Source organism: Notamacropus eugenii, chromosome 2 (genome assembly GCF_028372415.1).
Source record: "Notamacropus eugenii isolate mMacEug1 chromosome 2, mMacEug1.pri_v2, whole genome shotgun sequence".
In the NCBI taxonomy this organism is placed as follows: domain Eukaryota; kingdom Metazoa; phylum Chordata; class Mammalia; order Diprotodontia; family Macropodidae; genus Notamacropus; species Notamacropus eugenii.
Genome location: NC_092873.1, coordinates 206076622 through 206090434, shown reverse-complemented (window position 1 = coordinate 206090434; position 13813 = coordinate 206076622). Strand labels below are relative to the sequence as shown.

The 13813-nt window shown below is 36.6% G+C and overlaps 1 pseudogene; it reads right to left on the bottom strand.

Moving 5' to 3' along the window:
* Positions 1–4249: 4249 nt before the first annotated feature.
* LOC140522915 (perilipin-3-like) lies at positions 4250–7656 on the bottom strand (annotated as a pseudogene).
* Between the last annotated feature and the right edge of the window lie 6157 nt (positions 7657–13813).

Below are 13813 nucleotides of genomic sequence, written 5' to 3'. Positions count from 1 at the left end.
TATTTATTGATGCAGAATTATCGCCAGCTTTCTTAAGAAGGATGTCTATAATCAATGCTACCATTTTATTTCCTCTCACTTTCCCTAACTTTCTGGCTACTGACCTCATTATTCAACTGCGTTTGCTCTCACCAAAGTTATTAATGTTCTCTTAATTGCCAAAGCTAATGTTATTTTCTCATTCTTCATCCTTGACCTGTCTTTGGCCTTTGACACTGTCAATAATCCTCTTGTCTCCTTGATAATCTCTTCTGTCCAGGTTTTTGTGACACATCTTTCCTTGTTCTTTTTCTAACTATCTAATAACTCCTTCTCCCTTTCTGTATCTTCATCCAGGTTATACCTGCTAAGCTAGAGTGTACCACCAGACCCTGCTCTGGCCCATTTCTTACTCTATATTCTAACTTGGTGCTCTAATCCACTCCTGAGACACAATGACCATTTCTATGCTGATTATTCTCAGATCTTCTCATCCAGCCCTAATCTCACTGCTTACCTATAGACTTATCTCCATTTGTCCAAGACATCTTGAAATGGATGTCTTGTAGACATATTAAATTCAACATTGTCATGATTGAGTTATCCTTACCCTCAAACCTTCCCTTTTTTTTCTCCTTCATGGTTTACTATTGTACTATTTGGGCAGCTAGGTGGTGCAGTGGATAGAGCACCAGTGCATGAGTCAGGAGGATCTGAGTTCAAATCTCACCTCAGACACTTGACACTCACTAGCTGTGTGACCTTGGGCAAGTCACTTAACCCCAATTGCCTCATCCTGGGTCATCTCCAGTCATCTTGATGAATATCAGGTCACTGGATTCAGATGTCTCTGGAGGAGAAGTGAGGCTGGTGACCTGCACAGCCCTCCCTCACTCAAAACAAAGTCAAGTGCAAGTCATATCATCATTTCTGTTGGCATGGTCTTCTTCAGAAATGAAGGAAGAACACACAATTGTACTATTTACATGGTTTGCTGTGTACCTTACACATTCCTCTCTTCCTCCTCTCTATCCTTTAATATGCCTTGACTTTCTATAGTTTATTCCTACACAAAAAAACATTGATTTGCTTGTAGGCAACTTGTTATAAAGTCCACGTCTTCTTCTATTTAGGAAGAAATTTCTTATTGGTCCCTCCGTTATTATGTTATTCTTGTTAGTACTTTCAGTGTCTTTCTAGGATAATTTATCTTGTTTTCTGTGCCTTCCTTGTTTGCTGTATTTCTTGCATTTCTCGCATTTCCGTTGCAATAATATGTTGGCAAAACAAATTATTTGCCTAGTTCTGATTTTTTTTGTAGCAGTGTTTCCAATGATTCTTAAAATTTCATATCCATCTTTTTCGTTGATGATTAGATTCACATTTGCTGGGTATTTCACCTTAGGTTGCCACTTGAGCTCCTTTACTCTTTGGAGCATGCTATTTCATCTTTCACTTTTTGGTGGGTGCAGAATAGTCTTGTGTTATTCTCATTTCCTCTCCTTAATATTTCGAGGAGTTTCTCCTCATGTGTTGAATTTGTTGTCATTGAATTTGTTGTTTGTCATTGGAATTCTTAAATTTAACCATATATATCTTGAAATTTTGGATATGAGTTTTTTTCCCCTGTGGAGGCTACCTGTGCATTCCTTCAATTGGTACTTTGTTTCCTGTTTTCAGAAATTCTGAGTCATTTTAGTAACTTTTCCTTTCATTTCAGGATTCTACTTGTGTTTCTCTGTGATACTTATGGTCCTTAAATAGTCTTTTTGCATGCTGTCTTCAAGAGCAGTTTGTTTTCCTTCGAGAGGGAACATATTTGTGTGTGTGTATGTGAGTATTTTTGCTTTGAACTTTCCCTTGTTCTTAAATTCCCTATTATGATTAGGGAAATCATCAATTTCTCAGTCCCTCAGATTTGCTAATTACTCACTCTTTGACTCCCACATCCAATTTGCTGCTAAGGCCTGTTTTTGAATGTTTCGCCTTCTCTCTAACAATGCTACCATCCTGATATAGGTATCTCCTCAAACTTGGACTATTGTGATAGTCTGCTGGTTGGTCTATCTACCACAAGTCTCTTCCCACTCCAGTCAATTTTCCTTCTACCTATCACAATGATTTTCCTAAAATTAAGACATCCCCGCATCACCCATGTTACTTCATACACTCCAATGACTCCCTATCACCTTCATTTCAAATATAAATTTCCTTGTTATTCAAAGTCCTTCATAATCTGACCATCCCCCAATACCTTTCCAATTTTCTTATACCTTACACCCCTCTAGATACTCTGTGATCCAATGGCACTGACTCCTTACTGTTCCTTGATTAATACACTCCATCTACCAACTGGGTGTTTCCCTAGTTGTCTTTCAGGCTTGAAATGTTCTGCTTATTCATCTCTACTTCCTGACTTCCATCCCTTCCTTCAGATCATAGCTAAAATTTCACCACCTACAGAAAGCTTTTCCCAATTCCTTTTAATTCTAGTACCTTTCCTCTGTTGATTATTTTCAATTTATCCTGTATATAGCTTGTTTGCCCATAGTAATTTGCATGATTTCTTCCCAGTTTGACTTACTCTTTGTTCGATACTCTTTGAGAGTATTAACTTTTTTCAAAACTTTTTTTGCATTAGTATTGTGCCTGGCACATACTAGGTGCTTAATACAAATTTAATTGACTGACTGACATAAAGTGCACACATTATGGTCTATGTGAAAAGAGTTTTATTTGTAGATTGGTATGCAATGTTTGAATGTCCAAAGTGACCCTACCCAAATGCAGAAGGTTGTTTATGGCCATTAGCTCTCATATTTTCTGTGCGTATTTCTCAGAGTCTTGGTGTGCCTTTCAAAGTCAACACAGAAAAGCTCTTAAATCCTGCAAGTCTCTGATAATTGTCAATAAATCCATATCTTTTGTTATCCCACTTGGTCTGGGTGAGAGGGAACTTTACAATGGCATGATTAATAATACTCTTGAGATGTGAGAAGACACCTCTCCTGTCTCTCCTCCTTTGCAGAGTGTAGGATGTCTACAACAATATAATACTACATAAAATGTCAAATTTTTTAGTATATTTGTTATTTTTACTAGCTTTTCCCTGTTTTTTTCATTTAAAATAATCTTTGCTATAAGGGATAATTCTTTGTAGGGAGTGAGGAGTGATACTAAGGGAAAAATATAGGCAATGAAACAACAAGATAATTTTAAAATGTATTCAAAGACCTTCATTTCTCAGGATCCAGAGAAAGACATATGTCCTCAGGAAGAATTATCAGCATGTCAACTCCCTTTTTGGCAAAACCATAGCTACAAGGCCTTTTGGCTAAGCCCTTGTGATTTCATGTTATTATGGAATTTATTCTGTCCTTGGGATGTGCTACTATGTATAAGTTTGGAGTGGCTGAACCTAGGAACGGACATATCAAGATTTCTATAGAAGGCACGATGCTGTGAAATATTTTGAAGAGATGAATCAAACTGATGTCTTTCAGTATGGAAAAATATGATGAAATATACAGGCTTCAGAGGCTTGAGGTACTGGATATTTATTGCTGACCTGTTTTTCTTGTGCACTAACATGAAATATATACACATTGCCTGTGGAATAGTCTAACTTGATATTAAAGAGTTGATGACCTATGTGTGGTAACTTAAAAATTAATGAATAAATAAATAAAATATAGTCAAAGCAACAAATGAAACTAATAGTCATATCTTTATTATTTTCAATACATGACTGATTTTTCAAAATGCTAAATGGTTCTCCAAGCTTGGGAAGGATATGGTCATTCATAGACAGGGATATAGGATGAGGAATTCAGTTATTTGTGAAATGAATGTCTTGCACGTCTGTCAATAACAGGATGGTATTCAAATATAGACTATGTGTCTCTTGTTCAGTGTCACAGATCTAACTATTGACACCAAAAAATACCTTTATTGTAATAGATGTTTTATGATTTTAAAAAGTTCTGTCCTTTTTTCTTTATTTTACCCATCTTTTATATTACTTTCTTCCTATCTACAATCCCACAATAACTCTCCCCAGATATACTCACTATTTCTACAATATAAGTATATTCTATTTCACTTGTTATCAGCGCAAAATAACTTTTTAATGGAAATACTATGACCTTGACTCTGTGTTGATTACCATTTCACCAACCATAATTTTGTATGCATTCTTTTTTTTGAATTTTCAATGCAACTTTATTATCATAATTTCAAAAGTATTCAGAGTATAGTGGTTAACTATAAACTAACACAATACTTCTTTGCCAGCTTCCATATCACAATTCAAGATGTTGTCATCTTTAGGGAGTGTTGTTCCCTCTGAGAAGGGATATTCAAAAGGAGAAAGTGATCCTACAATCCAACCCGAAGGAATACTATCTTCTAAGAAACAGAATAATTTTTCCATACTTCCCTGGGCTTGGGTCAGCTTAAACTGGCTCTGGGTCAGATGATGTTTGTCTAGATCTTGAAAACCACCACTCATGGAAAAGGCAGAATGAAGCTCCTGCATGTCATAACAAGCCTGTTGGAGGTTGTCTTGGAGGCTGCTTGGGAGACCTTGGACTTTAGGCATGAGGTCCATGAAGGCCTACTGTAATTTCAGGGAAATGCTACGGGACATGTCCAGAGTCAGGGCTTCCAGGAGCTGTGTATCACCATCCACATTTTCAGACTGGTTCTTACTTCACTTGCTCCACATCTCAAATAGGGCCTTATGGTAATTCTGTCAATCCTCAGAATCTTGCTTGCATTGATAAGTCAATTCAACACTTCATAGAGCTGGTACAAGACTTTTCTGATGCTGTTCTTGACACCTCTGTTTATTTTCCACAGTCTTCTTATGTGCCTGGAGGTTGCTTGGCAGAGAACCTAGTGATGTGCCTTTGTGTCTTGAAAAGTTTTCTTTAAAACAATCTTCATCTTCAGAGGATTCTTCATCTTCTGAAGATTGTTGGATGTTAACCATGTCTAGAGAGATTGAGAGGTATTTGTCCATATAAAGTTATAATTCTTCTAGTGTTTGTTTCTCCTCTTGGATTTCAGACAAGATTTTCTCTTCATGAGACACAAATCTTGTAATAACACTATTGACACTTGTGCTATCTTGCTTGCCTGAGTCACCACTGGCATAGATTAATGAATCTATTTCTTGCAATGGTTGAACCTCCACCTCTTTTTTTTTATTTGTTTATTTTTTATTTAACTTTTAACATTCATTTTCACAAAATTTGGGGTTCCAAATTTTCTCCCCTTTTGTCCCCTCCCCCTACCCCAAAACACCAAGTATTCTACTTGCCCCTATCACCAATCTGCCCTCTCTTCTATCATCCCTCTCTGCCCTTGTCTCCATCTTCTCTTTTGTCCTGTAGGGCCAAATAACTTTCTATATCCCTTTACCTGTATTTCTTATTTCCTAGTAGCAAGAACAGTGCTCAACAGTTATTCCTAAAACTCTGAGTTCCAACTTCTCTTCCTCCCTCCCTCCCCACCCATTCCCTTTGGAAGGCAAGCAATTCAATATAGGCCATATCTGTGTAGTTTTGCAAATGACTTCCATAATAGTTGTGTTGCATAAGACTAACTATATTTCCCTCCATCCTATCCTGTCCCCCATTACTTCTATTCTCTCTTTTGATCCTGTCCCTGCCCATGAGTGTTGACCCCAAATTGCTCCCTCCTCCCCATGCCCTCCCTTCCATCATCCCCCCCACCCTGCTTATCCCCTTCTCCCCCACTTTCGTGTATTGTAAGATAGGTTTTCATACCAAAATGAGTGTGCATTTTATTCCTTCCTTTAGTGGAATGTGATGAGAGTAAACTTCATGTTTTTCTCTCACCTCCCCTCTTTTTTCCCTCCACTAAAAAGTCTTTTGCTTGCCTCTTTTATGAGAGATAATTTGCCCCATTCCATTTCTCCCTTTCTCCTCCCAATATATTTCTCTCTCACTGCTTGGTTTCATTTTTTTAAGATATGATCCCCTCCTCTTCAGTTCACTCTGTGCACTCTGTCTCTATGTGTGTGTGCGTGTGCGTGTGCATGTGTGTGTGTGTAATCCCACACAGTACCCAGATACTGAAAAGTTTCAAGAGTTACAAATATTGTCTTTCCATGTAGGAATGTAAACAGTGCAACTTTAGTGAAGTCCCATATGACTTCTCTTTGCTGTTTACCTTTTCATGCTTCTCTTCATTCTTGTGCTTGAAAGTCAATTTTTCTTTTCAGCTCTGGTCTTTTCATCAAGAATGCTTGAAAGTCCTCGATTTCATTGAAAGACCAATTTTCCCCTGAAGTATTATACTCAGTTTTGCTGGGTAGGTGATTCTTGGTTTTAGTCCTAGTTCCTTTGACTTCTGGAATATCCTATTCCACACCCTTCGATCCCTTAATGTAGAAGCTGCTAGATCTTGTGTTATCCTGATTGTATTTCCACAATACTTGAATTGTTTCTTTCTAGCTGCTTGCAATATTTTCTCCTTGACCTGGGAACTCTGGAATTTGGCCACAATGTTCCTAGGAGTTTCTCTTTTTGGATCTCTTTCAGGGGGTGTTCTGTGGATTCCTTGAATACTTATTTTGCCCTCTGGTTCTAGAATCTCAGGGCAGTTTTCCTTGATAATTTCATGAAAGATGATGTCTAGGCTCTTTTTCTCATCATGGCTTTCAGGTAGTCCCATACTTTTTAAATTGTCTCTCCTGGATCTATTTTCCAGGTCAGTTGTTTTTCCAATGAGATATTTCACATTATCTTCCATCTTTTCATTCTTTTGGTTTTGTTTTGTGATTTCTTGGTTTCTCATAAAGTCATTAGCCTCCATCTGTTCCATTCTAATTTTGAAAGAACTATTTTCTTCAGTGAGCTTTTGAACCTCCTTTTCCATTTGGCTAATTCTGCTTTTGAAAGCATTCTTCTCCTCATTGGCTTTTTGAACTTCTTTTGTCAGTTCAGTTAGCCTATTTTTCAAGGTGTTATTTTCTTCAGCATTTTTTTGGGTCTCCTTTATCAGGGTGTTGACCTGCTTTTCATGCTTTACCTGCATCTCTCTCATTTCTCTTCCCAGTTTTTCCTCCACCTCTCTAACTTGATTTTCAAAATCCTTTTTGAGCTCTTCCATGGCCTGAGCCCATTGGGTGGGCTGGGATGCAGAAGCCTTGACTTCTGTGTCTCTCCCTGATGGTAAGTATTGTTCTTCCTCATCAGAAAGGAAGGGAAGAAATACCTGTTCACCAAGAAAGTAATCTTCTCTAGTCTTATTTTTTTCCCCTTTTCTGGGCATTTTCCCAGCCAGTGACTTGACTTCTGAGCATCCTCTTCTCACCCACTTGGCCTCCAGATCTGCCCAGCCAGTGCTTGGGGTCTGAGATTCAAATGCTGCTTCCCAGCCTCAGGGCTTTTGTCTATGGCAGGGCTGCTATTCAGTGTGAGATTAAGTTCAGCTGCTCAGGTGGGGGCAGGGCCACCTCACTGGCTTAGTTCCCTCAGGGGGTTTATGCAGAGACCTTCAACAATGGATCCTGGCTCCTGCCTGCTTGGGGAGCCCCAGTCTGCTGCCGCCTCTGCTGCTGTCTCCCAAGGGGGCCTGAGTTATGGGGGCACCCCACTCCCCTCTCGGCAAGCCGAGAAGACCCGCTCACCAACCTTTGAGGCCCATGGGTGGAGGGACCCACGCAGCTGCTGGAGATTCCATCCCTGAAGCCTGCTTGGATCTGCTCCTCTTGGTGCTGAGCAGCCAAGACAGGGCTGGGCTGGGCTCAGCTCCTGGCCCGGGGCATGACGGACTTTTCGCGTCAGGTTTTCAGGTCCCTCTGGAACAAAAATCTCCTCTGCTCCATTGTTCTGTGGCTTCTGCTGCTCCAGAATTTGTTGGGAGTTCTTTTTTACAGATATTTCATGGGCTGTGGGTTCAGAGCTAGCGTATGTGTGTCTTTCTACTCCTCCATCTTGGCTCCACCCCAAACCTCCATCTCTTTAGATGAATGTAGTTCTTAGAAAAAGGTAACAAAAATTTACAATGCCTTAGACTTTTAATGTTTTGATTTGGTACTGCATGGAAATGCATGACTCCCCCTTCCCCCCCCCCCCCCGTATGCATTCTTAGTCTTGAATCTCTCAGCATATCCTTTAGCATTAATTTTCAGATGGATTCATTTGGCATGCTTCATCAAGTGTTATGCACTTTTTAGATAAATCAATATATACTTAGTTAATGTAGTTATAAGTGCGTTAAAGATTGCTCTTCTAAACTCATGATATAGAGCATATACTTCTGGAATCTTAAATGTAAATTTCACAGCCCTTTCCCCCCAAGTTGGCTTATTCTTTATAAGGCTTATATTTTCTTTCTCCATATTTTATTAAATTTAGGGTCTTACACAGTCATTTTTTATGAATACTGATCTCTACTCCTTTAGTGTTCTTTTTCTATGACATCTCTACATCCAAAGCACACCAAAGGGATTTACAAGATTAGTAAAAAAAAATCCACAGGAAGCTTTTTATCTCAGAAAAATACATTCACTTCTAAGATTACTCAATGCCACCATCTGACAGTAACATTTACAGTACAAAATACCATACAGCTAATGAAAGCCATTTCTTCCCTGGAAATTTTCAGTAAGAATGGATACAAGGTAAAGCAAACTTCTGATTTGGAATCTCTCTTCCCTATTTTTTCCCTCTCTTCTATTTTCTTGTCTCTTCCTCTCTCTTCACATCTATTCTCCTCTTACCCTCACTGTGTCCATTTTTCCCCTCCTTCTTCCTCACCCCAACTGAGCATGAGTTCTAACCAACCCAGTATCCTAGAAGTTGTCAGGGCAATAAATAACTTAGATTTTTGCTGGATTTAATTAAACTATTCTGGATTAAAATGGATAGGACACAGGGAGAACTGTTGGTCTTCTCTCATGTATACTGGCTTATGTCAAAGGGTGCATAAACTGTTTTTATTAACTGTTGTGGCTCTTTTATATAGTACTACTTGGTTCACATAGTATTACATTCACAACATAATTTGATTTTTAAAAATGAAGTTTCATCCTTAAAATTGAAGGATGCTGGATGGTTTTGCATATTTTTCTCTCAACTTCTTAAAGTTTTTATTCTTTAGACTAATGTGCAGTTTGGGGGGGCATAAAAATATTCAAGAAGGCAAAATTTTCCTAGCCAGGAACAAAGACCCCAGAGTAGCTTTCATCAAAAGTAATAGAAGAAAAAAAGCACCTTGCTTGAATACATTCAAAATGATGGGAAATAAAAAGAAAGTAATAGATTTATACCACAGTTTATTTCCATATCAGATTTCATTTATTTAAATTGATTCTCTCCTTCTTGTACATGAAACTAATGACACTCTTCCCTGATCAAGGATTAGAGAAAAGTCACAATCTATTCAGATATTCAAATTTCCTATTCCATCTAGACATGTGCCTAATTGAATCAGAAAATTCCAATTAGCCTGGCAGCCATTCTATTACTGTGGATGAATTATGAAAGATTCAGGGCCTTTTTGCACAATTTAGATATCCAGAGCTATATTTTACTGAGAGAACCTTACATATATTTGTTTATGTAATAATGACAATAATGTGCTATTATAGAACTATGTACCACTGTAACACTAGGCAATAGACAGAGGAATTTTTGTTACTACCATGCACAAAAACAAACTGGATAACACTATGTTTATTCCTATCTGCTATGAGGGAAGTATTCATAAGATAGTCTGATCTTTAATTATATCACATAAAGAGACACATATTATAGCAGAGGGAAAGAAGGGAGGAAGATGATCATTGTCTGAGCTTTACTCTTATTGCATTTTGTTCAAGGAGCGTATAACATACTTAGTTAAGTATTGAAACCTAAATTATCCTACAGGCAGTAGAAGGGGAAAGGGGAAAGAAATGGAAGGGGGATGATAGCAGCAAGGGAAGATTGAGGGACACAGTGATCAAAAGTAAAACTCTTTTGAGGAAAGGAAAGGAAAAGGGAGAAGTAAAAGCATAAATGTGGGGAATAGGATGGAGAGAAAGATACAGATAGTAATCATAACTGTGAATGTGAATGGGATGAACTCTCCCATAAAATGAAGGCATATAGAAGAATGAATTAAAAACCATAATTCAACAATATGTTGTTTACAAGAAACATATTTGAAGCAAGTGTATACATACAGGGTAAAGATGAAAGGCTGGAGCAGAATATATTGTGCTTCACCTGAAGTAGAAAAAAAAAGCAGGGGTAGCAATTTCAGACAAACAAAAGCAAAAACAGATCTAATCAAAAGTGATAAGAAAACAATATCCTGCTAAAAGGCACTATAGGCAATGAAATAATATCATTGATAAACATATATGTACCAAGTGGTATAGCATCCAAATTCTTAGAGGAGAAGTTAAGAGAGTTACAGGAAGAAATAGACAGCAAAACTATACCAGTGGGGGACCTCAACCTCCCCCTCTCTGAACTTGATGAATCGAATCTCCAATAAACAAGAAGTTAAAGAGGTTAACAGAACTTTGGAAAAGACAAATGTGATAGACTACTAGAGAAAATTGAATGGAGATAGAAAGGGTTGTACCTTTTTCTCAGTGGCATATGGAACATACAGAAAAATTAACCATCTGCTAGGGCATAAAAACCTCACAATCCCATGCAGAAAGGAAGACATAGTCAATACATCATTTTAAGATCCTGATGCAATAGAAATTATATGTAATAAAAGTCTATGGAAAGGTAGCACAAAATTAATTGAAAACTAAATCCTAAAGAATAAGTGAGTCAAACAATAAATCATAGAAATAATCAATAACTTCATTCAATAGGGTGACAATGATGAGATAATTTACCAAAATTTATGGAATGCAGGGAAAGCAGTTCTTAGGGGAAGTTTTACATCTCTCAATGAATTGGACATGCAATTGAAAAAGCTAGAAAAAGAATAAATTGAAAATCTCCAATTAAATATCAAATTAGAAATAATGAAGAACCAAAGAAGAGATGAATAAAATTGAAATTAAGAAAACTATTGAACTAATGAATAAACCATGAGCTGATTTCATGAAAAAAAAAAAAAACCTGATAAATTTTTGGTCAATTTGAATTTAAAAAAAAGAAAGAAGAAGACCAAATTACCAATTCAAAAATGAAAAGGGTGAGTTCACCTCCAATGAAGAGGAAATTAAAACAATGATTAGAAATTACTTTGCCCAATTGTATGCCCATGAGTTTGACAATCTTAGTAAAATGGATGAATATTTACAAAAATATAAATTGCCCAGATTAACAGATGAGGAAGTAAAATACTTAAATTATCCCATCTCAAAAAATGAAATTGAACAAGTCATCAATGAACTACCTAGGAAAAAATCTCCCAGGCCAGACGAATTTACAAGTGAATTCTATCAACCCTCAAAGAACAGTTAATTTTAATACTATATATATATATATATATATATATATATATATATATATATATATATATATATATATATATATATATATATACATACATACAGAGAAAGAGAGAGAGAGACTATTTGGGAAAACTGGCAAAAAAAGGTCCTACCAAATTCTTTTTATGATACAAATATATTGGTGATAGCTAAACCTGAAAGAGCCAAAACAGAGAAAGAAAATTATAGACCATTTCCCTAATGAATATACATTCAAAAATTTTAAATATGAGATTAGCAAAAAGATTATAGCAATTTGTCATGAGAATAATACACTTTGATTAGGTAGAGTTTATATCAGGAATGCAGGGCTGGTTCAATATTAGGAAAACTACCAGCATAATTGATCATATCAGCAACAAAATGATCACCTCAATAGATGCAGAAAAAGATTTTGACAAAATACAACACCCATTCCTTTTGAAAGCACTGAAGAGCATAGGAATAAATGGAGTCTTCCTTAAAATAATTAGTAGTATCTACCTAAAACCATCAGCAAGCATTATATGTAGTGAGGATAAGCTAGATGCATTCCTAGTAAGATCAGTGGTGAAACAAGAATGTGCATTATCACCATTTTTATTCAAGATGGTACTAAAAATGTTAGCTTTTGCAATGAGAAGAAAAAGAAATTGAAAGAATTAGAATAGGTAAAGGAGAAACTAAATTATCCCTCTTTGCAGGTGGTACAATGATATATTTAGAGAATCCTAGACAATCAAATAAAAAAACTTCTTGAAATAATAAACAATTTTAGCAAACTTGCAGGATACAAAATAAATCCACATAAATCATCTGCATTTATATATATATATATGTGTGTGTGTGTGTGTGTGTGTGTGTGTGTGTGTATACATATATATAATATATATACATATACATGCATATTTATATATATTACTAACAAAGCCCAACAACAAGAGATAGAAAGCAAAATTTTAATTAAAGTTACTGTAGACACTACAAAATATTTGGGAATTTATCTGCCAAAACAAACCCAGGCACTATATGAACACAATTACAAAACACTGTTTGCACAAATCACTATAGCAGTCTACTGTTTGATAAACCCAAAGACCCCAGCTTCTGGGATAAGAACTCACTGTTTGACAAAAACTGCTGGAAAAAACTGGAAAATAGTGTGGCAGAAACTAGGCATAGACCAGCTCCTGATACCACATAACAGAATAAAGTCCAAATGGGTACACAATCTAGGTACAAAGGCTGATACTATAAGCAAATTAGGAGAGCAAGGAATAATTTATTTATCAGATTTATGGAGAATGGAGGAATTTGTGACAAAACAAGCGAGAGAGAACATTATGAAATGCAAAATGGATAATTTTGATTAACATTAAATTGAAAAGCTTTTGCACAAACAAAGCCAATGCAACTAAGATTAGGAGGGAAGCAGAAAACTGGGAAAGAATTTTTACAACTAGTGTCCATGATCAAAGCCTCATTTCTAAAATATATGGAGACCTGAGTCCAGTTTATTGGAATACAAGTCATTCCCAAATTGATAAATGGTCAAGGGATATGAGCAGGCAGTTTTTCAGAGGAAGAAATTCAAGCTATCTTTAGTCATATGAAAACATACTGTAAATCACTATTGATTAGAGAGATGCAAATCAAAACAACTCTGAGGTACCACATCACATCTATCAGATTGGCTAACATGACAAAACAGGAAGATGATAAATGTTTGAGAAGTGGGAAAGCTGGAACACTAATTCACTGAGGTGGAGCTGTGAGCTGATTCAACTACTCTGAAGAGCAGTCTGGAACTATGCCCAAAAGGCTTTAAAAATGTGCATACCCTGTGACCTAGCATTACTGTTTCTAGGGCTGTATCTCAAAGAGATCATAAAATTGGGAAAAGGACTCACAAGTACAAAAATATTTATAGCAACTCTTTTTGTGATGGCCAATAACTGGAAATCAAGGGGATGACCATCAATTGGGGAGTGACTGAATAAGTTGTGGAATATGAGTATAATGGAATACTATTGTGCTACAAGAAGTGATGAGTAGGTGGACTTCAGAAAAACCTGAAAAGACTTATATGAACTAATGCTGATTGAAATGAACAGAACCAGGAGAACATTATACACAGTAACAGCCACGGTGTGTGAGGACTGATTTTGATAGACTTAGTCCTTCTCAGCAATGCAAGGACCTAAAGCATTTCCAAAGGACTAGTGATTCAAAATGCTATCCACATCCAGAAAAAGAAATATGGAGTCAGAATGCAGAATGAAGCTGACTATTTTTTCTTTTGTTATGTTTTGTTTTTATCATGATTTTTCCCCTTCACTATAGTTCTTCTGTGCACCATGACTAATGTGAAAA